Source organism: Opisthocomus hoazin, chromosome 1 (genome assembly GCF_030867145.1).
Source record: "Opisthocomus hoazin isolate bOpiHoa1 chromosome 1, bOpiHoa1.hap1, whole genome shotgun sequence".
NCBI lineage: Eukaryota > Metazoa > Chordata > Aves > Opisthocomiformes > Opisthocomidae > Opisthocomus > Opisthocomus hoazin.
Window position 1 is genome coordinate 148973223 of NC_134414.1, and position 23114 is coordinate 148996336.

Sequence of the window (23114 nt, forward strand, 5' to 3'; positions counted from 1 at the left end):
ACAGCAGCCTCATAGGAGAGACATTTTATGCCCAAGCCAAGGCTTTTTATAACTGTCTTGAATTCTACAGCATGAAATTTCCTTTTTTTATCTTATATACTGTAACATTTTGTCTCATCTACTACAAATACAAATGTGACCTATTATCAATGGTTAACACCACCAACTATCTCTTCATTCTTTTTCTTGCAACATAAATATCCAGACACTGTTCATGTCCAATAGCAAATGTACAGATTTTAAGCTAGTTGTACTCCTTTTATTAATACATCTAATTACTAATATTTTCTCTCAGAAACATACAGGTCCTACAAGTGAAATTTTTCACAGTAGTTAGACAACAGAACTACTGCCTTGCCATTGAAAAATCCCTCTCAGTATGCTTCTCAGTTCTCCTTTATATAAACAGTGTCCCAAGGTCAATGCAGCTGCACCACATCCCCAAGACTGAGTCATTGCATGGCATCACCTGTAATGATGATTTACACAAGGGCAAAGGAAAGCTTCAGCATTTCTTTTTCTTAGCCTCACCTAACACGTTCCTTGCCTTTTCCAATTGCAGGGAGATTTTTTTCCTTCCTCCACAGACCATAATCTCTCGTCTCTCATTCCAAAATGTACAACACTAGATGTACTTTGCCTGCAGTTGCCTTCACAAGCTTTACACAAGCAGCACAGAAGTACGCAGCAGTCCCTGGCAAGCCAAGCGCGTGAGGGGACTGCTGTCTCTCTGCTGCTCCCATCACTAGGACCTCCCAACCCGTACTCCTTGCAGCTTTTTGGCAGAACATGTGGCATTCAGCAGAAAGGCGGCTCTCACCTCTCCATTCCCCGAAGGGCTGAAAGTTGCATCCTCTGCTGTGTCAGACACGCAATGAAAGGTAGGCAGTGCCACGTTTCCCACTCACTTCTTACCCAAGGCTAAAGCACTGAAGAATACAGGGAGTGTAAAAAAACAAAGCAATAGGCCCACAGCTGCACTAGGACACCAGACACGAGCATAACAGTGGGTTTCTCCAAGATGAGTCTATTTTTCAAGCCTGTTTATAAAACTACGCTTGCACAAAAGGACAAAACTTCTATGGACTAATGAAAGCGCTATCAGTAGAAAACCTGTTTGGTTCTTCCCTGTTTCCTTTCCCTTCAAACGTCAGAGACAGGTAAGAAAACAGAGGAAGAATATTTGCATATAATGAAGAGAATTACTGTCCTCCTTCTGTTACATTTCCTTGGGTACCTACAGCAGCACTTGGAGACAACCCCAACAACCACCATGTTACTCTGGACTCTCTCATGATTTGTGGCAAGCAAATAGCAGATCACAAGAAGGTTTCACAAAAGCTCAGTGTTGGCCCAACTCATCTCTGCTTAATGTCAATGTGAGCAGCAGTAAAGATCAGACTGACTGACTCCAAGTATTCTTCACAGAGATCTTTCTTACTTCAGGTAATTGGATGTACACCAATGGAAAAAGTTGTAGACCAAACCTGGAGAGATGAAGACCACCAAAGTGAACTTTGTTGCCTTTTGAACCCACCTCCCATCACAAACATAATTACCTGAAGAGGACAGAAAGGAGGGATTGAGGGGGAGGAAAAAAAAAAAGCAAAAAACAAGGAAAGTCACATCAAAGCCACCTGCTTCTGAACAAAAGGAGAAAGTCTAAACACCAGTCACTAGGGCATAATGTACTGATTTCATCTGGATTCGAATTTAAATAATGACAGTAGGCAAAATATTAACACAGTCTCACAGAAAATAAAGGAAAAGCAGCGATTAAGGGGAAACACAAAACCTGTGTGTCAATTAAATCAGAAATACTACTCAGAAAAGTGCAATGCATCTTCCCCTTTGCCCTTAGTTCCCCCATCATCACCAAGACACCTGATGACCTGTTTACAGCAGCAAGAACAGAAATTCAGCCAAGATGTTACCTGCTGAACTCTCCTGCACTAGTCCCACTTTCCGACTGGTCTCATTTTTGCTTCCAGTACAACAAACCACTGCTGCAGTGAAACAACACAAACCCAAACAACAGAAAGCACCTCACCTTCTCCAATTCTTACTGGTACTTCCAGGGCTGTAACAGCCCCTCCCCAGTGTTAGAAGGGTGCTGCAAAAATAGCAAACTGACAAGAGCGAGACCAGGACTTCCTCCAACCCTATGGAGGAGAGACACAGAACAGCACCATCTCCAATGTTTAAAACGCCATAAAAATTATTGCAGCTGCATACAAAAAGTACAGGCTGATCATTAAAAAAAAAAAAAAAAAGTGATTATTCACCAAACTTTGTCAACAGAAATGTTTCCACTACTCACAGAACAGGCTGGGTTGGAAGGGACCTTTAAAGGCCATCTAGCCCAACCCCCTGCAATGAGCAGGGACATTTTCAGCTGAATCAGGTTGCTCAGGGCCCCGTCCAACCTGACCAAACTCTTACATTGTTGGTGGTGGTTTTTAAATGAATGCTTTCCCTCAGCCTGCCTCAGTGTACCAGGTAGGATCCTGAAACACTGTTTTCAGAGTCCAGAAGTCACAAAAAGTACTCAAAGCACCTCTATGAGACAGTAATTAATTTCTAAATGTTTTCAGATTTCCAATTTAAGACAATTTTTAAAGGTGGATAAGAAAACCCAATTTCAAGACTGGTGTTTTCAAAACTAACTACTGCCCCTTTCAGAACAGTAAACATGGAGCTAATTAGTTGCCTTCACCTTCACTCTTTTCACATTCAGGTTTAAGAATTAATTTACCTCAAATTAGCCATTGTCTTTGTTGCCAAGAGAAGCTCTTGTTGCTTTCACAGTTCACACAGCCTATTTACTACACGGGCTGAAGCACATGGACACCTCCACATATCATACACACCAGTTCTATAAAACTTCCATAAAGTGAACTAACACTACACAAACACTAGGCTCACCGCTGATGTCAGGCTCTGTCAAGCACATGCAGGCAACCAACCAACCAAACCAGCTCCCTAGAGACACAAGAGGCAACTTTATTTTGGCAACTGAATTAATCATATTGAAGTCAAGTGTGGCTTAGCAAAAAATAAAAATATTTAAAAAAAAAAAAAAAAGAATTCAATAATCCAAGTTTCCTATGGCGCCATTACATAGATGTTGGCTGGTCAGTCAAACTGATGCCACACACAGTATGCCATCAACTACATTTAAAAATTAACTTCATTTACCAGTGATGTAAGCCTGTTAGGAATACAGCATGATCTGTAGCAAAGGGAGAAACGGTCTGAGAGGAGTCCTTCAAGTCATGTAATCCAGTGCCAGGTGGCGGTCCTCACCACATCACAGGTATGCTGCTTGGCTTGATGTAAGCCAGGTCTATGCAGTCAAATTAAGAAAGGAAAATCAAACGCTTTCAAGAAGACTGTTAGAGGAAATAGGTCTTGCTGTTGACCAAGGCAAATGTTCATAGTAAACTCAAAAGAAACAAGCACCAGAGCAGAACTGGTGAGGGGAAAATTCACAGGCAGATGCAACTGAAGAGCTCAGTTCATGCCCTCCATGATTCACTACAGGGCTCAGGTAGGTACAAGGTTGTTGCAACAAACGACGATGCAAGCAACAGACACCCTGTGAATCCTTCAGAAACTTGCACCTTTCACCATGTTGTTTACATGACTGGGGAACTGGACTCAACAGCCAGGCAATGTGTCCAATCCACTGTTCACAGCAGAAGGAGGTCAGGAGACATAGGACTTCTGGTTTGGAAGGCAGCCCTAACATGAGGGCTAGCAAAACTTAGAAAAAGATGCAGACATTTGTTCTTCTAGAAAGCTCAATGATTGGTAGGCACTTATCTCCTCATAATCATTAGGCACATCACCACACTTGGTCCTCTAAAATAAAGCATACTTATTTTTCAGTTCCTCAAATCATGTCCCAAGGGCAAGCAAAGTCTGTTCGCTTTTGTAAATGGATGCCTTGGACTAATGCCATCAGCACCAGGTAAATACCTACTTTGGCTGTCACTGACAGTTTCGAGCCTGCTGTGGGGATATTTTGTACCTGAAGCACGGGATGAGTGTATTTCATTAGTAAAATTAAAACCTACACTTCCAGCCACCTTCAGATCTTTGACAGAGTAACAGGGCTGTCTGGCAATCCAAGCAGAAACAGCCTGACAGCTATCTTCTACTGACTTCAGAGGAACATGGAGCAAAGAACATAACCTTTCAGTGCCTCTTAAGAGTAAAGCAGAGGGATGCCTTAGCAACTCCAAAAAAGGCAAGTGCCTTAAGATTTTGAGAAGTGACTCTCAAGTTTTAAGAACAGTGGAATTAAATACTATTTGCTAAAGCAGGAAGGTGAAGATTCCTGTATCACGCAGTATTTCTCTTTAAAGCTCTTTAAAAAGCAGTTCAGAAAAAAACAGCTGTGCTTCTAAATGACTAGTTCAAATAGTTCTGTTTCCCCTGTTGTGGTTTAATATAAAAACAGCAAGAAAGAAACAGACTACAGGCAGCAAAACAGAATGTGCAGTTCTCTTACGATAGAATGAACTTCTCAGCTCTTCAAGGAGGAGTTGATGGAGAACAGAATGAGAAAGAGGAGCTGAAGATGGAGACTACATAGCTGAGAAAACCAAGCTATGATGAGACACAAGCAGGACTTTTTTGTTTCATAAAAGAAAGGAAAATGTAATAGAAATTGCTGGGAGGTCCCTGGAAAGTTGGAAACTTCAGTTGGCAAAGTAAGAAAGGGAAAGCCTAAGAGCAAAAATGAGAAAGAACCTAATGAAGGTGAGTATTTCACAGAAAATTGACTGCTTTAACAAAGATGTCTTCAGAAATTATTTGAAGAAAAACAGAATGAAAAGGGGAGATTTTCTTGTATAACTCTTGGGAAATATTTTGTGGTGACCATCCCTCCAGGAAAGGGTGGGACAACATGGAACTCAGAAAAGTCAAAGCCACGCAGATGAATTTACATTGGTGTGGGAACTTCAGACTCTCCGTCTGTTCTCATTTCCTCCTCCTGGTTCTCCCTGGAAGACCCCTTCTCTGCTTCACAGCCCTTTTCACTTTGCCTTCTGTATCTGGAACAGAGAACACTTCCAAAAAGCTCCTGTTCACAATGAACTCTCTTCCTCTCTCTTTCATATCCCTCTACGGATCACTGGTCCCAGCACTTAATTTTAACCTGGCTTTCTTATCCTAATCTACAACCACATTCACCTGAAATACTGTCCTGGGTCTTCCCTGTTACCCACCTGAAACAGGAGAAGCTTCATAGCGTAGGATCTGGCCCCTCTTCCATCCCAAGTAGCTGTGAGGTAAGTTGGAAATTTTTCTAGAGTTGCAGTTCCTCCCCCTTGCTCCTCATCTTTTATGGCACCAAATAGCTCAGCAATAGGTGTCCACACAATTTATACGCTCCTCATAGCTGCCTCTGCTGCTATCAATGGTGTTCCAGGTGCTATGAAACGCACAAGTCTTGCCTGTCCCGCCACTTTCTCCATTGCTGGAAACACATCAGCAAGAGCCTTTTTAACACTCAGAGCCACTGTTACTCGGCAAAACTTTGTGCGATAGCACAGCAGCACTGGAGAGATCCAAACGCTCTACTGTGTGAAAGAGAAACATTTTAAACTTTGGAAGGTTTCCTTCACAGGCTTTTAAGCCAGCCATTTAGTTTTTTATTTTACAAAGAGACATGCTCCTCTCTGCTTGTTAGCATGTCTCTTCTACTGCCAGAGCCATTATCCCATTCCCCTGATGGTATTTTGTCCACACGTATATAAATACACATCAACAATACCATGCACACTGTCCTCAAGTGGAAACAACATGCTAGACATTCTCTGAACGTTGCTTTCGATCCTTCATGACTTCAGCCGCATTTTCTTCAAACAAAGCAAAGCAACAACCTTCCTTCGCATGAGGCGACAGTCTTCGCATAAAATGTAAGGCAAAGCTGATTTGGGGATAAGTATGTATTTGGGAAATCAAAGAACTGTTCAAACTATAAAGCTAGCTGAACATCCTGGGCACAGCCACCTTACACTGAACTGTAAGCAGAGTTATGGGTAAAAAACAGCAGCAGACACAGAGAAAGGAAAATAGGTTTTTAAAAGCATTCTTCAGTTATTCAACCTGTAGAAAACGAGCAAATCCAAACAGAAAGTCTCCTCGCCCGAGCTCAGCATGAGTTTTGAGTACAGCTCCAATAACCACAAACAGTGTTTGTGCCTAAAGGCACTGGAGGAGACAGCATTCACTACCAAACTGCAAAAGGACTAGAAACTTTGCTTAGCTAGTAACACAAGGGTATGCAGTGCTGTCTCTCAGGCTTTGGGTCTCTACACCTATATTCGTTTGGAAATTAGTAATGATTACCTAGAGGTCACAGAGAACAGTGCAAAGCTGAACACAGGTAGAACTGCCAGTCAGAAAGTACTACTCATCTAGCTTTCTCACAACATATTCTTTCCCAAGAGTCCTTCCCACCAGTGTCCTAAGCCCAGGATTTCTTCAACTTCAAGCCCTGCCTCCCTCAGCCCTTCAGGTCAAAAGCCTCTAGTTCGGAGGGAAGCTGAAGGACACCAAACACAGTAGAGCTCGCAGAGCTGATCCCTATTCCCCAGCTCAGTCACAAGATTTTGAGCCAAGCCTCCTCCAGACCTGCTGGGTGTGACATTTCAGCTCTCTGCTCAGCGTACCGCCCCATCCTTCCTTCTCAGGCCTTCCTCCCGGGAGGGGCTGCAGGCTTCCTCTCCCTTCGCCTACCGCCTTCTCCAGACTCCGGCATTCTCACTTATCCCACCCTGAGCTCCAGCTCCAGCCTAGCCCTGCCTCCTCCTCAGACACGCTACGCAAGGGTAACACAGCTCTTGTGGCCCTACTCCATCATACCCTTACTCTGAGGATACACACACCAGTCCAAGCAACAGTAAATCGGCGAGGACTGTCCACAGCAAAGGCAGCTCAACTTCAACAATATCAGCATCGAAATTAAAGCTCAGTCGACGCAATTCAGCTGATCCCAGAGACACGCAGTGACTTGGCCTCAGGAACATAACCGGCTTTTCACTGGTTCATGCCGTTTGTTTCCTTTTTTGCATTTGTAACTGGAATCACGGAAATAAACACCCTAGCTATTAGTCACTTCCACCTTCAGAAACATCCAGCATTGGAACAGCATGACAGAGCTCGTATTAGAAAGGAGAACTCTGACAGCAAAAGGAAAAGCCCCTTTCAAAAGAACTGAAATAAATGTTCCTGTTATGCCTTTTGAAACAACGACTCATGCAAACTTGAAATCTTTTCAATTGCTCTATATTGCAATGAATTTAAATTCAGTGTTATCATAACATCACAACATCCTATTCACACCACTGCAAAACAACGCGAAGCTTAGTTAATACCTTAGTCCACATAAAGGCTTATTAGAGCATATGTTTATGATTTAGTCTGCCTCATCTCCCTGGAGCCACCCCCAGAAGACGCCAATCTCTTTTATACTCTCGATTTTAGCAGCTTTTCAACAACAGGATTTTCTCTTCCCTCCTCAAAAGGCAGTTTAGCAGCCTAATACATCTCACTGCCATCAAAGTGCAGTTAATTACCTACCAGGGATCCCATGTTTCCTGTCTGTCTGTCTGCTGCGAGAAGCACGGAGGTCAGATGCCTCCCATTTTACTGTGCTTGCAACCGAGGCAAAAGCAGCAGGGCTCTGCCCAAGGATTGTGCCTTATTTTACAAAGCCTAGCTCTCAAGGTTTATTTTTGACAGCAATGAATGCAAGAGCTTGGAATCTCACGAGAAACAGTTTAACAGAGCCTGAGGAGGAAGCGCTTTCAGCAGCAGGCCAAGAAGGAGAGCTGAGGTGGGGGCTGAAAGACGGCTGAAACACCGTGCTCTCTAACTGTGGCAACAGACGACTCGGAGATGCATCACTCTCCCAGAAACACCTCTGCAATGAGGAAAGCATCCAGCGTCTTTCACTGGAGAACAACGTCCTGCCTCATTACCAGTGCCCGCAGCAGGCACGTCGCTGAACCAGAGGAAGTGACCCACAAGACTGATCTGATGGTTTTTTTCCCCAGGAAACTTCACACTGACATTCAGCAATGCAAGTTTCGCCTAAGAGAGGCTACAAGGACCAGCAGAAAGTGTCTCTGGAAGTCAGCTTCAGGAGACCAGGAGAGATGGAGCAGAAGGACAGAGCGCACTGGTGACACCTCTCTTGTCTCCAATAGAGCATCTCGTTACACATGAGCAAAATACAAACTTTTGTGTATCTTCCCACTGAGCACTTCTCCTCCAAATGAAATTCTAGCATGCATTGTACTGTGTGAAGAGCAGGCAGCTCCTCAGCACATCCCTACTTTACCACCATTTCACTGCCAGGCAGAGAGGAAAAGGCAAAGACCTATTTCTGACCCACTCACATCCTCTGGGTATTGCTAAGCTGGCCCTACCAGGATCGACTCCTCCCTTGCCCAGTTAACAACCATGCCACAAACGGGGGAGCACTCTGCTGATCCCAACACGTTTATTCTATTTTCTACAGAGTCAAAGGCAGCAACCCTCAGGTAAAAACTCTTCCCTGATCATACACTGTCTTGTCCCAAGCTCAGCACCATGTTGTATTGTCACCACACTTCCCACCTGAATTTTGAAAGAACACGGCTTGACCTATTCCAGAAAGCATCTTTAAGTGATGTTATACTAAAAAGGCACTTTGTACATTAAGAATCACTAAAGGAAAGCAAGTTTTCAAGTACAGAGTGTCTTCAGCCCCCCTGCCCACACATACACCTTTCCAGCATCAGCCCTTAGCACCGTGAGGAAAAATTTTAACTTAATTTTTAAAAATTCCTCTACTAAGCATCTTAGCAACACGTGAGCATCCTAAAACCTTTCTCCATTTCTTCATCTGTTGTGCTTATAAGTATTGCCACAGTTTTACACACCTCCTTCCTTCTCAGACCAAATGGCCGCTTGATCTTAGGACCAGAATTCGTGCTGGAGCAGGCCCGAGGAGGTCATCTAGTCCCGCTCCTGCTCTACCCTAAACATGGTCAGCTACAAGGTCACAACAGGACTTTATCCACTTTGGTCTTGAAAGCCTGTGAGGACAGACATCGCACAACCCCTCTGGACAACCTGTTCCAACACTCGACTGTCCTTGTAGCAGAAAAGGTTTCCACTATATCTGGCCTGAACCTCTTGTTTCAACTTACATTTGTTGTCCGTCACGCAACCACCACATACCAATGTGAAGAGCCTAGCTCTGTCTTCTTTATAACCTCCTCTGAAGTACTGGAAGGTTACTATAGGTCCCGTCAAAGCCTTCTCTGGGCTGAACAAGCTCAGTTCCCTCAGTCTATGTCCCTCACACTGTACCAGGGCACGAGCATACCGAGGGGCCTTTAATGGCCCTGATCAGCCCCACCTGGTGCCTCCAGCCCCAGTCTCTGCCCAAGGCCCCAGGGGCTCCACTGAAGCTCTGCCTTGGGCCTTCAGTCCCTGCCCAGGCTCTGTTGTAGGTGTGCCTGTCTCCAGTCATGCCTGTGTATGGTCATGGACCCTATGAGAAAAGGCTGAGAGAGTTGGGGCTGTTCAGCCTGGAGAAGAGAAGGCTCCGGGGAGGCCTTACTGCAGCCTTTCAGTACTTGAAGGGGGCTTATAAGAAAGATGGGGACAAACATTTTAGCAGGGCCGGTTGCAATAGGACAAGGGGTAATGGTTTTAAACTAAAAGAAGGCAGATTTAGTCTGGATATAAGGAAGAAATTTTTTACTATGGGGGTGGTGAGACACTGGAACTGGTTGCCCAGAGAGGTGGTAGGTGCCCCATCCCTGGAAACATTCAAGGCCAGGTTGGACAGGGCTCTGAGCAACCTGGTCTAGTGGTAGATGTCCCTGCTCACTGCAGGGGGCTTGGGCTAGATGACTTTTAAAGGTCCCTTCCAGCCAAAACCGCTCTACGCACCAGACCCTGACCCATGGTATGACTTCCTTACTTGACCTCAGACCTGCCGCATCACTATGGACCTGCTCAGTGATAACTCGACCGTCCCTGACCCTAATTACCATCGCTGGGCCCGATCCTGATCTGCTGATTCATGTCTCAACTTGATCTTGGACCTGCCTTATCAGCACAAACCTGCCTGGCGATCCAGACCCTTGCTTGCCACTGGCTGCCTCACTCGGCACCACAGGACGGGGTCCTGGCTGGTGGGGCACCCGCCTTGCCAGCTGGGTTACCACGCTCGCCTCCCAGGTCCCCATCCCTCACCGAGGGCCGGCTGTCCCACCGCACGCGCTCCAGCCCCCGACGGCCACCCGCAAACAGCGCGATACTGAAACGGGACAAAAGCGAGAAACCGAGACGGGTTTCCAATTGTCAAACCCAAGCGCAGCAGGAACCTTAATGCGCTGTTTCTAAAACGAGCGGTGTCTTCTGAGCAGGCCCAACCAGCCCCACACCAGCTCTCACAGCGTAACACGGAGGCAGCGTCCTGGACTCTCCAGTGCAAACCTGCCGGTTTCACATGAGCCGCAAGCGGGAAAGCAGCTCCTCCAACCAGGGCTGCAGCCTCGGCTGTGGTTTCGCTACTGCGTTTTGTGCTGGTCCCATGTTTCACTTTTTCATTGCAAAGTTTTAGTTTGTGTATTCGGTGAGGGAGGGGTTAAACACTAAAAATACACAGTTGTTTTGGAAATACCCTCACGGACAGGCTGCGGTTTGGCAAGCTTTGGAAGAAAATAACTTAAAATAGCAAGGAAAGCGAAGACTGTGGGATATGCATCTCTGATGACTATTTTCTGTTAAGATAAGCACAATAACTAAGATAACAGTGACATTCCCTGCGAACCCTCTACCCTCCTCAAGAGAGATGAACAGGATCACTGTAACCTCAGAGCGTTCTCTGAACAATACAAATGGTGCTGCATTCGTTATATTCTGACTGCAAGGTCTTCTCAAGCAGCTTTATTGGTGAGAATTAGCCTTAAAAAAAAGTGTAAATGCCCCAAAACACATTTGCCCTAAGTTCTACAGCCCCGTTATCGAAAAGGCCTTGTCTGAAGGATTTGCAGTTTGAACAGCACAGGTCTAAAAATACGAAAGGGAACGATCTGGAGGCAGAAGCTACATCAGCTCCATCAGTTTTCATTCTTGGAGCTCAGAAAAAAAAAAAAAAGCAAAATGGAAGCCAAGGGCACATAACTATGAGGACTGGTGTTCTTCCTTGGTGTTATCAACCACACGCACGTGACATTGGTAATTTATCTTCTGATGTTTTTTAAATTACTGAGTGCTAACTATGGCCCCATATTCCGTGCTAATGTAATTCATATGAATGTATTTCTTCAGTAGCTCTTCTCTTTTGCCATTGCATGCCCTGGCTATAGAGAACTTCATCTATCAACTTAACACACCATTAGAGCCACCTGTGGCACCTGTTACTACGAGCTCTGCTACAGCAATACCTTCAGCTTCAGCATCCACAGGTAAAGTTTAGGCCCACCTGGGAGCAACAGCACCAACAACCCACGTGATCCGACCCTCCTGCCTGTTCTGGAGAACATCCAACTTCTCCCCAGCCAAATCCCAGACACCTTACCCCCACAGCCTTAAAGTAAGTTCACCAAGGTCACGTAGGAAAACCGGGAGCCCCCCGTTCCCAGCCCTGTGCTTCAAACCACAGAACCACACGGAGTAAAGGTGTAGGGGAAAAAAAAAAGTTGATAAAAGGACTAAGTACAGAAACGCGGCGTCAGCCACCCTCGCAGCCCCGTACGCAGCACCCACCCCCGGGGGTGCAAGGGGAGAGGGATGGAGGGATGGACGGACGGACGCAAGGCAGCTGCTGCCGCCGCAGCTTCTCCCCGCCGCAGCCACCAGCTCCCCCGAGGGACGGGCCAGGCGGGCCGGCCGCGGGAGAGCCGGGCCGGGCCCCGCACGTCGCCGCCGCCGGGCTCCTCCCGTCCCCCCGCACGAACTTCCCCGTTCCCCGCGAAAACCCCCCGGGCAGCCGGGCCGCGAAGGGGGGGCGGTGTTACCGCTTCCACCCCCCGCTCCCCCCCGCCGGGACCCCCGCCGCTCCGCAGCGCTTCCCGCCGCCGGGCCGCCCCCCCCCGGGCACCGGCCGCCCCCTCCCACGGCTCCCCCGCCGCGGCGCCGGCTCTCACCCGCGCGTCCCGGGGCCGGGCCGGACGGGGCCGAGCGGCGGGGCGAGGGACGCGGCTCCGGCTGCTGCCAGCGGAAACGGGAGGAGGGGCTCGGCCCGGCGGGGCCGGGCGGGGAGGAGCTGGGGGAGCTGCCCAGGGGAGGCCGCGGCCCCGCGGAGGGGAGGGAGGCGGCTCCTGCGGCCCGGAGAGCTCTGCCGGGGGCCGCCCCGCTCACCCCGCGGCGGTCCCCCGCTTCCTCCCCGGGTGGGCGCCGGGGCCGCCTACCCCAGAAACCCCCCCCCCCCCCCCCCCCGCCTTCCCCCGGGTGTCAGTGGAAGCCAAAGAAGTTCGCAGAATCACAGAATGGTCGGGGTTGGAAGGGACCTCTGTGGGTCACCCAGTCCAACACCCCTGCCGAAGCAGGGTCACCTACAGCAGGCTGCACAGGACCTTGTCCAGGCGGGTCCTGAATATCTCCAGAGAAGGAGACTCCACAACCTCCCTGGGCAGCCTGTTCCAGGGCTCCGTCACCCTCAGAGGGAAGAAGTTCTTCCTCGTGTTCAGACGGAACTTCCTGTGCTTCAGTTTGTGCCCATTGCCCCTTGTCCTGTCGCTGGGCACCACTGGAAAGAGTTTGGCCTCATCCTCCTGACACCCACCCTTGAGATATTTATAAGCATTTATAAGGTCATCTCTCAGCCTTCTCCAGGCTAAACAAGCCCAGCTCCCTCAGCCTTTCCTCATAGGAGAGATGCTCCAGTCCCCTCATCATCCTCGTAGCCCTTCGCCCTTCGCTGGACTCTCTGCAGTCAAGTGCTGTCAACGAAGCAACGTCAAGTTAACGTCAAGTTAATGTTGAGTTAATGTTGAGTTAATGTCAAGCTCCCCCGAGTCGTACGGCAGCTGGGGGAGGCTGGGGCACGGACCACTGCTGAGGGAGCTGCTGGGTGAGAGGGAAGCAGCCCAGAGCTGGGGCAGATGGATATCCCCCATGGAAGCAGACCGGTGTCATGAGGGATGTGGGCCTGCTGGGGGGAACTACGTCTTACAGCGCGTGAAGAGCAGCTCCAGGCTCTTCCGTAATTACGTCTGCAGAAGGCAGATGTGTTTCAGATGCCGAGGTCCCCTGCGTATTCTCATTTCCTTCTCTGGTGCTGCTGTTATCGTCACGTTTCTCAATTCAAGGGCATGTTCACATCAGATGTATTCTCTCATACCTTCCACCCTGTGCCAGGTGGATTTTTATAAACTGCTCATTCAACAGACTCAGGCATCCTGGTGGTAGTGCCGCCAGCAACACAACCGTCACCTGCCGCATGCTTGTTCTTCTCTCCCCCAGGAGAAAAGCATGTGCAACAGCCTTCTGTTCTTCGCTTATTTATGTACAGAAGTACACAAATGTTGCTTAACCTTAAAGCAAGCAGCGAAGGAAATTGTCTTGCAGTGCACCAGGAGATAGAGAGATCTGCAGAGAGAATTTCATTTGGTTCTCTGGTTCCAGGCTCTGAAAAACGTCCATTTCCTGGATGCTGTAGCTCTAATGCAGTAACCCCAATCGTATCCAAGGACTGAAGGATCTTCATTCCAGAATTGTTGTCAATGTTTGAATAACTCGGGCTCAAACTCTGGAGATAAAAGAACCACTTCCTCAAAGATAAGCAGTGCAGGTAACCAGCAGACAATGAGGACAAGGTTGACAGTGTTGGTGGTGGTGTTACTGTTGTTTCTTTGTTTGTTTGTTTGAACAGAGACAGCACGATGTTGTGTTCTTTACTGGCTGCCATAAGCACAAGCAGCTTTCTACCCAGGTATATGGGATTTCTGTAGCTCGAGCAAATGACGAATAGATGAAACTAAGTCATCATTTGGAGTCTACCTCAGGAGGCAGACAATCCTTGGAAAGAAGGAAAAGAAGTATATGGGCGCTTTGTACAAACTCGACGATCACTTAGGGAAGAACTTGAGGATCACTCTGAAACTGGGGACTGGAGTGGCTGATACTGCAGACGCACTTTCTACCGAGGAGACTGCCCTAGGCTGCAGATCTCAATATCCTAGCAAGCTTGGGCAAGAAATCGCATTAGACTTTTGCTACAGCTTCAGCTTGCTGCCCTCCACATGTGGCCAAATCTAACGTGGGAGCACTCCGATGTTGTCCGTACAATGAGGAACAGAAAGGGTTGCACCTCATCAGCCGAGTACTTGAACCTATGGCATCTGACCAGCAAACCTAAAGGCTACATGCAGCTTTTGAAAACAGCCTCGAGCAGCTGCGTTGCAGGCATCTAGAAGCAGACACACAGCTTTCCAGTGTGAGTCACTGGGTATAGCTCCTCTACGGTAACAGATGGACCGCTCTGGGTCCCAGGCACCGCTTTCAGTGCTGAGTGCTGTGGGGAAGTTAGGGAGGTTGAAAACGAAAGTTGGTGCTTCTCTTTCTGGCGGAAAGAGGTCATCCATCTAGACTCTCCAGCTTTGCTGTATTCAGGCTCTTCCCATCATCATTGCTGTGTTGCCCACTTGAAGGAGGTGAGGGAGCGCTTTTCTTTAATGACACACTGCTTATTTTCCTCAGAACAAGCACCAGTACTTTCCGGCTCATTCGAGAGGCCAAAAATGGCATGGATCACAGACCTGGAGTCTTGACCATGTGCTGAATCAGCATGTCAAATTACCCAAACATGTAAGCAGGCAAAACATGGCTACCAGTCCAGTAGATCTGTATCTGGTGTCCAAGAGGAGGATGGTCCAAAAAAGCAGACCTTTGCAAAGTGTGGGACACACCATGATGGGAGGGCAAGCTGCAGTTGGGGCCTTGAATGCACTAACAGGCAATCAGGTGCTCCAACTAGCTTTACCTGGGGCTTTTACCTGGGCACCCACTGCTCATTAGCCCAGGAGCTTTATCAATGCTCAGGTCTGGGCACTCCAGTCATCGTCTGAACTATGTTGCAGGTCTGTCTGTGTCTAGTCCTGGATTAACTTCAGCCCTGACTCATTACATGGCCTTTGTCTGATGGTGCCTGGACCGTCAGTGGAACCTCTTCCAACCCTTGCTCTGCTCACCTGCTTAGACGCTACGGGGCTATACGCCAGTCTGTGAGGCTACTGACAGAGCCGTGGCCAACCGAAGCTTCTGGCTAGCCTGCCCTTGTAAAGCAGCCCTGCTCTTGCTGTTCCTTTACAAGCATGCCAGTTGTCTGCTGCCTTGCTACTTGGTTTTGATGTAGACTGCACTTGTAGGATTGCTGCTTGAAGCAGCATGACTCCCTGGCAGCTTCTTGGAGGCTCAGCACCTGTTCCCTCTGCCTCTGCTACAGCTTTAGAGCAAGTTTGAGGGTGTTCTCACCTGTCTGAATCAGTTCGTATTCTTTGCTGTCACCACTCAAGTTCTTCAACTCCTCCATCTGGTCCAAGATGTCAAAGAACCAAGGAAAAATGAGCTGGATAACGGGGAAGAAAAAGTCACTGGGAAACTATTGCACCCAAGTCTAAAGCACATATGTAATACTCAACAAAATAATGATCTTTGGGTCTAGATATTGAAGTAGAAAGATTTAAATTCAATCCCTTCCTCTTCCTCTGCCTCTAGGCCTACCTACATGTTTTCTTTGTTGGCAATGTCGGCTTAAGAAGTTCCCACCTCCTCATCACAGATGAATGAATTCAAATGAGCTTGTCTTACCTGAAGTGTTTCTTTTAGCTTTGAAGTGAAGATGAAGGGAGGGCTCCTGTCCTATCTAGTTCTGTGTTGCTCAGACCCATGCTCTGTTGTGTCTTATCTCAGAAGACTATCTTTAAGTGGAATCATTTCAGTAATCGAGTTTGACGTGGTTCCACAAGCAGATGTGGCTGCACAATTGAGGACTGATAAACTGAAGCGTGTGGGTTAGGAAAGAAAGGAGCCACAGCTGAATGGAAGCTTTTGAGCTGCTTTCTTCTAAAGAAAGCACGGAGAGCTAGATCCCTGTTTTGTCACTTTATCTTCTAATGCCTCAGTGTCGAGGCTGTAAAGCAATCAGGGGAATCAGCTTTTCCTGTTTTGCCCTGTGGTTTTACAGCAAGTTCTTGCAGGCTAAGGTTAATATTGCTAGTGTTTCTGCCCCAACAGAAATTATGCTTGTAAGACACTCTTGATATCCTCATTTATTGTTGTTTGTTTAGAGTTCAGTTTAGCCTTTCCTCTTGAAACTAGGATAGCTCTTTTTTAACATATGCTGCTTCTTGGTGTTTGCTTTCCTTTATTTCCAGCAAAATTGCTGCTGGCTCTTAGTTCTGATGTACTGTCTGGTTTCTTCTGGTGAAATTCCAAGAAAGGAAACCCTGGGGACAGAGATCTACAGCCCTTTCAGTCTTTTGAAGTATTTTTGCATGAATCTCACCCAGTCTGCGAGGGGACAGAAGCCTTTTAGTCCAGATCAAAATTTCCAGAACTCCTTTTGACTCACAGCTTTATGAAACGTTCTTCATCCAGTAGCCTCCATAACAGTGAGCTCTCCCAGACACATGAATTTTCTGTTGGTTTCTCCACTGAGTTTGAAAGGTAGGTACATGTCTCTTGCTAACCCTGGTTATTGACACCAAGGATCTATGAACTCCACAAGCAAGAGCAGAAAGAAATAGTGCCAGAGAAGAGGCTTTCATTGCTACTAAGTGACAAAAAGATCTGCGTGAGTGTCCCTAAATCAGCTGTCCTAAGATTTCATCTGTTCTTCTGCCTGTTGGCTTGTATTCATTGCTTTGATAACATCTTAAAACCGTGCTAATGTGGTTTTGTTCATGATCAGCTGGTGGACTAAATAGACTTCTCATCTCCTTTAGGGACTATGGCATGGGGTGTGCTGTACTGGTGTGAACCTGCAGTGGATGCACGCAAGGCACCAGGCTCACGTTTGCAGAGGAGTACTAATACCCATCACATGCGATTTTCCATCGCTGGGGTCTAAACACTGCCCTTTCTCTGTAGGGGCTTCCATTTCAAAACATATTTGTTGTCTGCGTTGGCCAAAATACACTTTTCCCAAGAGTCAGTCTTTTTTCTCATTAGTGAGGTTTTATTTGATTTCTTGTCTGCGCCACACGTGGTTCAGAGACATGGAAGGGAACTGCACAGGGCTGAAACAGGCAGGTGCAGGGTGCAACAGGCAGGTGTAATGGGCTGTAGCCGGCTGGTGCTGTTCATACCTACGCGGCCGACGTGGGGGCTGGCTGGTTTGCAGGGAAGCAGTTAATTCGGTCCTGGGTGGTGTGGTCACCTTGCTGTGGCTCGCGATGACAGCCGATGGGCAAGAGCGGGACTGCGCTTGCACGGGTCGTTCATGAGGAGCACAGAACAGCAGGCATTTTGAGATGCTCCATTTTCTAGGTGTTTAAAGGACTTGGCTTGTCTTTCTCCAGGCGTGACTGATTCTGGTTACCAGCCATACAGATCTGATGGAAAGCTGTTGGCATCCGTGGCCTGTGTTGCTGTTTGGAAGTCAGTTCTTGAAGGCATTTGTTTGTCTCGGAAGCAGTAGCCACAGCAGGAACTTTGTGCACAGGAAAAAGGTGTAGAAGGTGCTGCAAAGGTGCAAGCAGTGCTTCTGTCCTTTACTAGCCGCTTTTGGCTCCTGCACAGAGAAAGTTAACAAGACTAGCCCTGCACAGTCCTTAAAAGCAGCCACTGAGAGAATGCAGGGTCCGCAAGATCGGGGGGAAAAATGCCTCCTTATATATAAAAAATAAATGGAGCCCTTTTCCCACAACAAGAACCAAACTATCTTTTCCAGCTCTGACTTCATGGCATCATCTTCGCTATCCTCCTCACCCACATCCTTTCCTTCCCACGCTTCAAAGCACAGGTTATGAGCTGGATGCAGGCCATGAGCAGCGACTGCAGTGTGCATGGCAGAGGCAGCATCACGCCAGCTGCTCCACTGGTGAATACTCGTCCCTGTGAGCGACATCCTACATGCAAGTAGAAACCTGCGCCTGGACAGTTACAACAGATCAAATGGCATGCAATGGCTTAATGAGGAAGTAAGTCAATTAGTCCCACTTCCACATCAAATTGACTGCCCAGGCCCACTGGGACTCCAGTGGTGCAGGGCTATGTGTTGTAAAGCTAGTCCTGGTGCAGCTTGCGTTTACCCGAGCACAAAAATTGGAGGTCCCAAGTGACTGGAAGCCAGCCAGCATCATTCCAATCTACAAGAAGGGTGAGTGGGAACACTCAGGAAACCACAGAGCTGCTAGTCTAACTTCAGAACCTCGAAAAATTATGGAGAACATCAGATCAGATTTTACTGAAAGGCATTTAAAGAACAATGCAATCATCAGACATGGTCAACACGGGTTCACAAAGGGAAAGTCCTGCCTAAATAATTTAATATCCTTCTTTGATAAAGTCACTCACCTAGTGGGTGAAGGAAGGTGGTGGATGTAGCTTTCTGTATCCTAGTAAGGCTTTTGATAGATACTGTGAGACGAGCAGGTTCACAGTGCACTGGTGAAGGACTGGCTGAAGGGCAAGGCTCAAAGGGTTGTAGTGAATGGGGCCACACCTGGCCAGTGACCCATCACTAGTGCTGCTCCTCAAGGTCAAGTCTAGGGCCAGTTCTGTTCAATGTATTTATCAACGACCGGGATGCAGAAGCTGAATGCACCAGTAGCAAGTTTGCTGACTACACCAAACTGGGAGGTGCTGCTGACTCTCCTGAGCAACAAGAGGCTTTGCAGGGGGATCTGGATAGACTGGAGCACTGGACAACCACCCATGGCATGGAATTTAACAAGAACCAGGGCTGGATTCTGCACCTGGGACAGAGTAACGCGAGATGCAAGTATAAACCTGGAGAGCCGCCCTGCAGAGAGGGCCCTGGGGTGCTGGTGGGCAGCAGCTCCACAGGAGCCAGCAGCGGGCCCTGGCAGCCCCGAGGGCAAACCGCACCCCGGGGGCATCAAACACAGCCCAGCCACCCCCAGCAGAGGGGACTGTCCCGCTGGACACAGCCTGGTGCAGCCTCCCTTCGAGTGCTGGGCGCAGGGCTGGGCCCCACCATTTCAGAAGGCTGTGAAGGTCCGTGAATGCCTCCAGAGCAGGGCAACAGAGCTGGTGGAAGGGCTGGAAGCCATGGCCTGTGAGGGGTGGCCGAGGGCTCTGGGTCTGTCCGGTTTGGAGAAAAGGAGACTGAGGGGCAACCTCATTGCTCTCTGCAGCTTCCTGAGGAGGGGACGTGGAGAGTGGGGTGCTGAGCTCTTCTCCCTGGGATCCAGTGCCAGGATGCGTGGGAATGGTTCAGAGCTGCCCCAGGGGAGGTTCAGGCTGGACATTGGGAAGCATTTCTTTACCGAGAGGGTGGTCATACACTGGAACAGGCTTCCTGGAGAGGTGGTTGATGCCCCAAGCCTGTCAGTGTTTAAGAGGCTTTTGGACAATGCCCTGAAGAACGTGCTTTGACTTTTGGTGAGCCCTGAATTGGTCAGGCAGTTGGACTGGGTGATCGTTGAACATCTCTTCCAACTGAAACTCCTATTCTCTTCTCTTCTATTCTAATTTCTATTCTAAAATTGTACCTGTTAATGAAGTACATTCAGTAGGGCTTTGCAAGTAGCCTATATTCTGATTTTCTGTTTGAAATCTCTGTTGAAATGGAAATCCTCAGGATTCCTCACGTGCTAGGACAGATAGTGAAATCTTCACCCTCCAGTCTATGTCTCTGTTTCACTGAGTGGGCAGCACCATGAGACTTTCACCTGACTCTCGTGGTTATCTCTGTCACTGAAGTTTTGTATTTGTGCATCTGTCCTTTGACAATTAGTTCCAACATGTTGTGCAGTTTTGGCTCATGTTCTGACTATGTACCTCTCAGGCACTGATTCATCTTCCTCATAATTTACCTTTCATTTGCCATCTTTCTCTTTTTCTTATAAGGACATTTTAAGTAATATTTCAAATCATTCTTAGTATGTATTCTCCCAGTTCAAGCCTATTGTTTCAATGGGGTTCAAGTCACTCAAGTTCTCCATATGTATGCAGCTTGCAAAAATCTCCTTTCGTGCTATCCGAAAATTAATTTACCCTGCTGCTTTCTCCCTCCTCCAGACCACTGATGATGTTAAAAGACTATGGGTCTGTATTAATCGTTTTCAGTATACACCTTCCCCTCAGGTAACACAGTCATCTGTCATCTTTGTTAAAGGTCTTTCATTTGCTTTTCATCTAACTGCTGACAGCCACACCAATGTGAATTCTTGCTTCAGACAAAGGTTTTTAGGGGGTCACATATCAAAATTTTACCATAATAGACTTGTCTAACTCGCTTGATTTATAAGTTAAGTTTTAATAATTCATTCTTTACTGTTTCTTGAATATTAATTCCTTGTGAGGAATCCAGTCCCCCAGCTGCAACACAAGAGTCAGAAAAGATTGTGTTAAATCGTAAGGTCATAAACTATTACAAACCTAGACGCAGCATTACAGGCTTGTGTGATTTTTACACAGGCTTTGGAAAACAGTTCAGAGAAAGAAGCTCCACACCATCAGCCAGCAATGAGCCACAGGCGTACTGAAGATTTAAGTCATTGAGGAAAACACTCCATGTTGCCCTACACTTACGAGCTAGCAAAGAACAATTACTCTCGATATCAGCTTCAAAATAAAACCAAGATTATTGCAAGGCATCAGCAGATTCCTCCTCAGAAGCACTGCACGGAGTGGTTGAATCTACCATTGTCTAGCTAAGTTCCGTGTTTACCAGAACTTGTTTAAAGTTGGGTAGGCGGAAGCACAGCTAGTAAACAGACAAGGAAGCTCGTGAACGCAATCAAGAAGAACTAGTGAAAAATTAGATTGTTGAAGCAAGCATCTAAATCTGTAGATTGCCCAAAGCATCTTGTGGGGAAAAGCTGAGGAGCCCAAGAACCCCTGGGAAGTGAAAGAGCGGAGAGTTGATACGAAAGATGCTGGTGCTTTCTCTGAGCATAATGAATAGTCTGGAGGAGATATCTGTGTTCAATACCAGATGATATTTTAAAAAGAACGTGTTCCGGTAAGGGAATCTTCCCTCCTTTCTTCTCCCCCTCACCTCCAAGCTAATCTACCAAGTAGAAGTGATGCTGATGGTACACTGGAAGGTGGCTGGCTGAGCATTTTTCATGAATTTCAGTGAGAGGATGGGGAATATTCAACAATACTTGTGAAAAAGGCCAATGGAGACTTAGACCTTCAAGTACGCAAAGGTCTAGTTGAAGGTGTCCCTGCCCATAGCAAGGGGGCTGGAACTAGTCTGTAAGTTCTCTTCCAGCCCAAACCATTCTATGATTCTATGATTAATCTGAGTCCATAAAAAATGGGAAGAACATTCTCTAGGAGTGGAAGATTTAAACTTTGAAGGCAGTTGAGATTTAAATGTGCAGGAAACAAAATCATCAATCTGTGAGAAGACTCCTGGAGTACCTTGTAAATGAGTACACCTTACAATTTCAAATACAGAAATGAAACATTTTAAATGACAGGAAGGTGGTTAGGAAGCTGAAGGAGATATGCAAGTCTGCAAACCTCTACATACGCTGTGGGAAGAGTTGTACTGTATATTCATGGAATCCACAGAGCCCTTTAACGAACAGACTGAAAGCTGTAGAAGGGAGTACCAACAAGCTCATGAGTTCTTGAAAGAAGTCAGATTTCATCTGTGTACGGCTGAAGCCCTTACCTCCTCACATTCTAACAAACCCTCATTTTCTGACAGTATCTGAGATTCCTCAGGTACCCATGAGTACTTTTCTTCATGCCAAAAATGCAAGGATGGAAATGTCTAAAATAAGTGTGAGAGGTGTTTCCTCAGGTGTTGTGATACCTTGTGGAAAGAGACGTAACACTACATATCCAAATCTGTGCCACGGGACTGTGCCTGCCCACCCAACAAACTGCCCGTTCAGTGGCTGGCAGAGAGCATCACGCAGCCCACCTCTTCCCTCAGAGTAACATGAGTGGCTGGATCTTCCCCCACATCAGCAGCACTGTGGGAACCAACATTATTGCCTCTCAGTGACTCCTGAATAAGAAACCTCAGTATACAAGTAAAACAGAGAGGCTGTGTTTGACTGCCTTGGAAACACGGAAAGCCAACCTCTTCTCACTATTCCCTCTTATCCTTTCCCTGCAATCTGCTGGCCAAATGGCATTCTTTGCAATACTTGTGCATCTCACTGTCTGCAACTAATAGGTGGAACAATTTGATCTTGGCAAACAATTATCTGGCTGATGCGCAAGCAAAGAGCAGAGCCTAGCAGCTCCCTGAGGAGTGCTAACTGTGCAGAAGCAAAAGCAGCAAGAATTATTTTAGTCACTCAAGTCAGCAGATCTGGATACGTGGAGGATAGCTGCTGGGCAAGACAACATGATTTAACATACCCAATTTTCGAAGCATAACTTCATTTAACAGGCAAAAGAAAGGTTGGTCTCTCGGTATCATGCACGGACGAGAGGGAAACAGTACCCAGCCTCTCGGAGGAGGAAGGCTGAAGCGACTGCACAGCTGCTCAGGTGGGCAGCTCGACAGGCAGATGGGTAGGTTCTGTGTGCAATCTCTGTCCACATGCATGTGCCCACACGTCTAACTGACATCCATATAAATGTATGGTAAGCATATCTGTTCATGTGCTCACCTACAAATGAACGCATGTGAGTACACGCACTCAGACCAGATGTAGCATGAACATTTTCAACCTGCCCACGTGGTCAATCCTGCGGAAGCGGCTGCCATTGCCCTACCTGTACGCGCAGGTGCGTACCACCCCTTTTATGTGTACGATCACACCCTGTGTGTGCTCTGTGGGAAATACACTCCAGAAGATGCTGTTTGTGGTGAAACCCTTACGCAGTTATTCGTCTCTTTCTTTGACTCCATGTCTTTTCCCCATTTGCACAAACCTGGAGATGATACAAACTTATTTGACCTTGTCAATCACAAAACAGCTCAGAGGTGC

At 47.3% G+C, this 23114-nt stretch overlaps 1 protein-coding gene across 2 annotated transcripts in view; it reads right to left on the reverse strand.

The window, feature by feature from the left end:
* Nucleotides 1–12267, reverse strand: part of TSPAN9 (tetraspanin 9) — a 187672-nt gene extending 175405 nt beyond the window's left edge. The window contains exon 1 of one of the 2 annotated variants that reach the window (XM_075440956.1): nt 12168–12267. The gene's annotated coding sequence lies outside the window, so the exon portion shown is untranslated. The remainder of the gene's footprint in view (nt 1–12167) is intronic. The other variant, XM_075440950.1, reaches the window with a different exon arrangement.
* Nucleotides 12268–23114: the final 10847 nt, after the last annotated feature.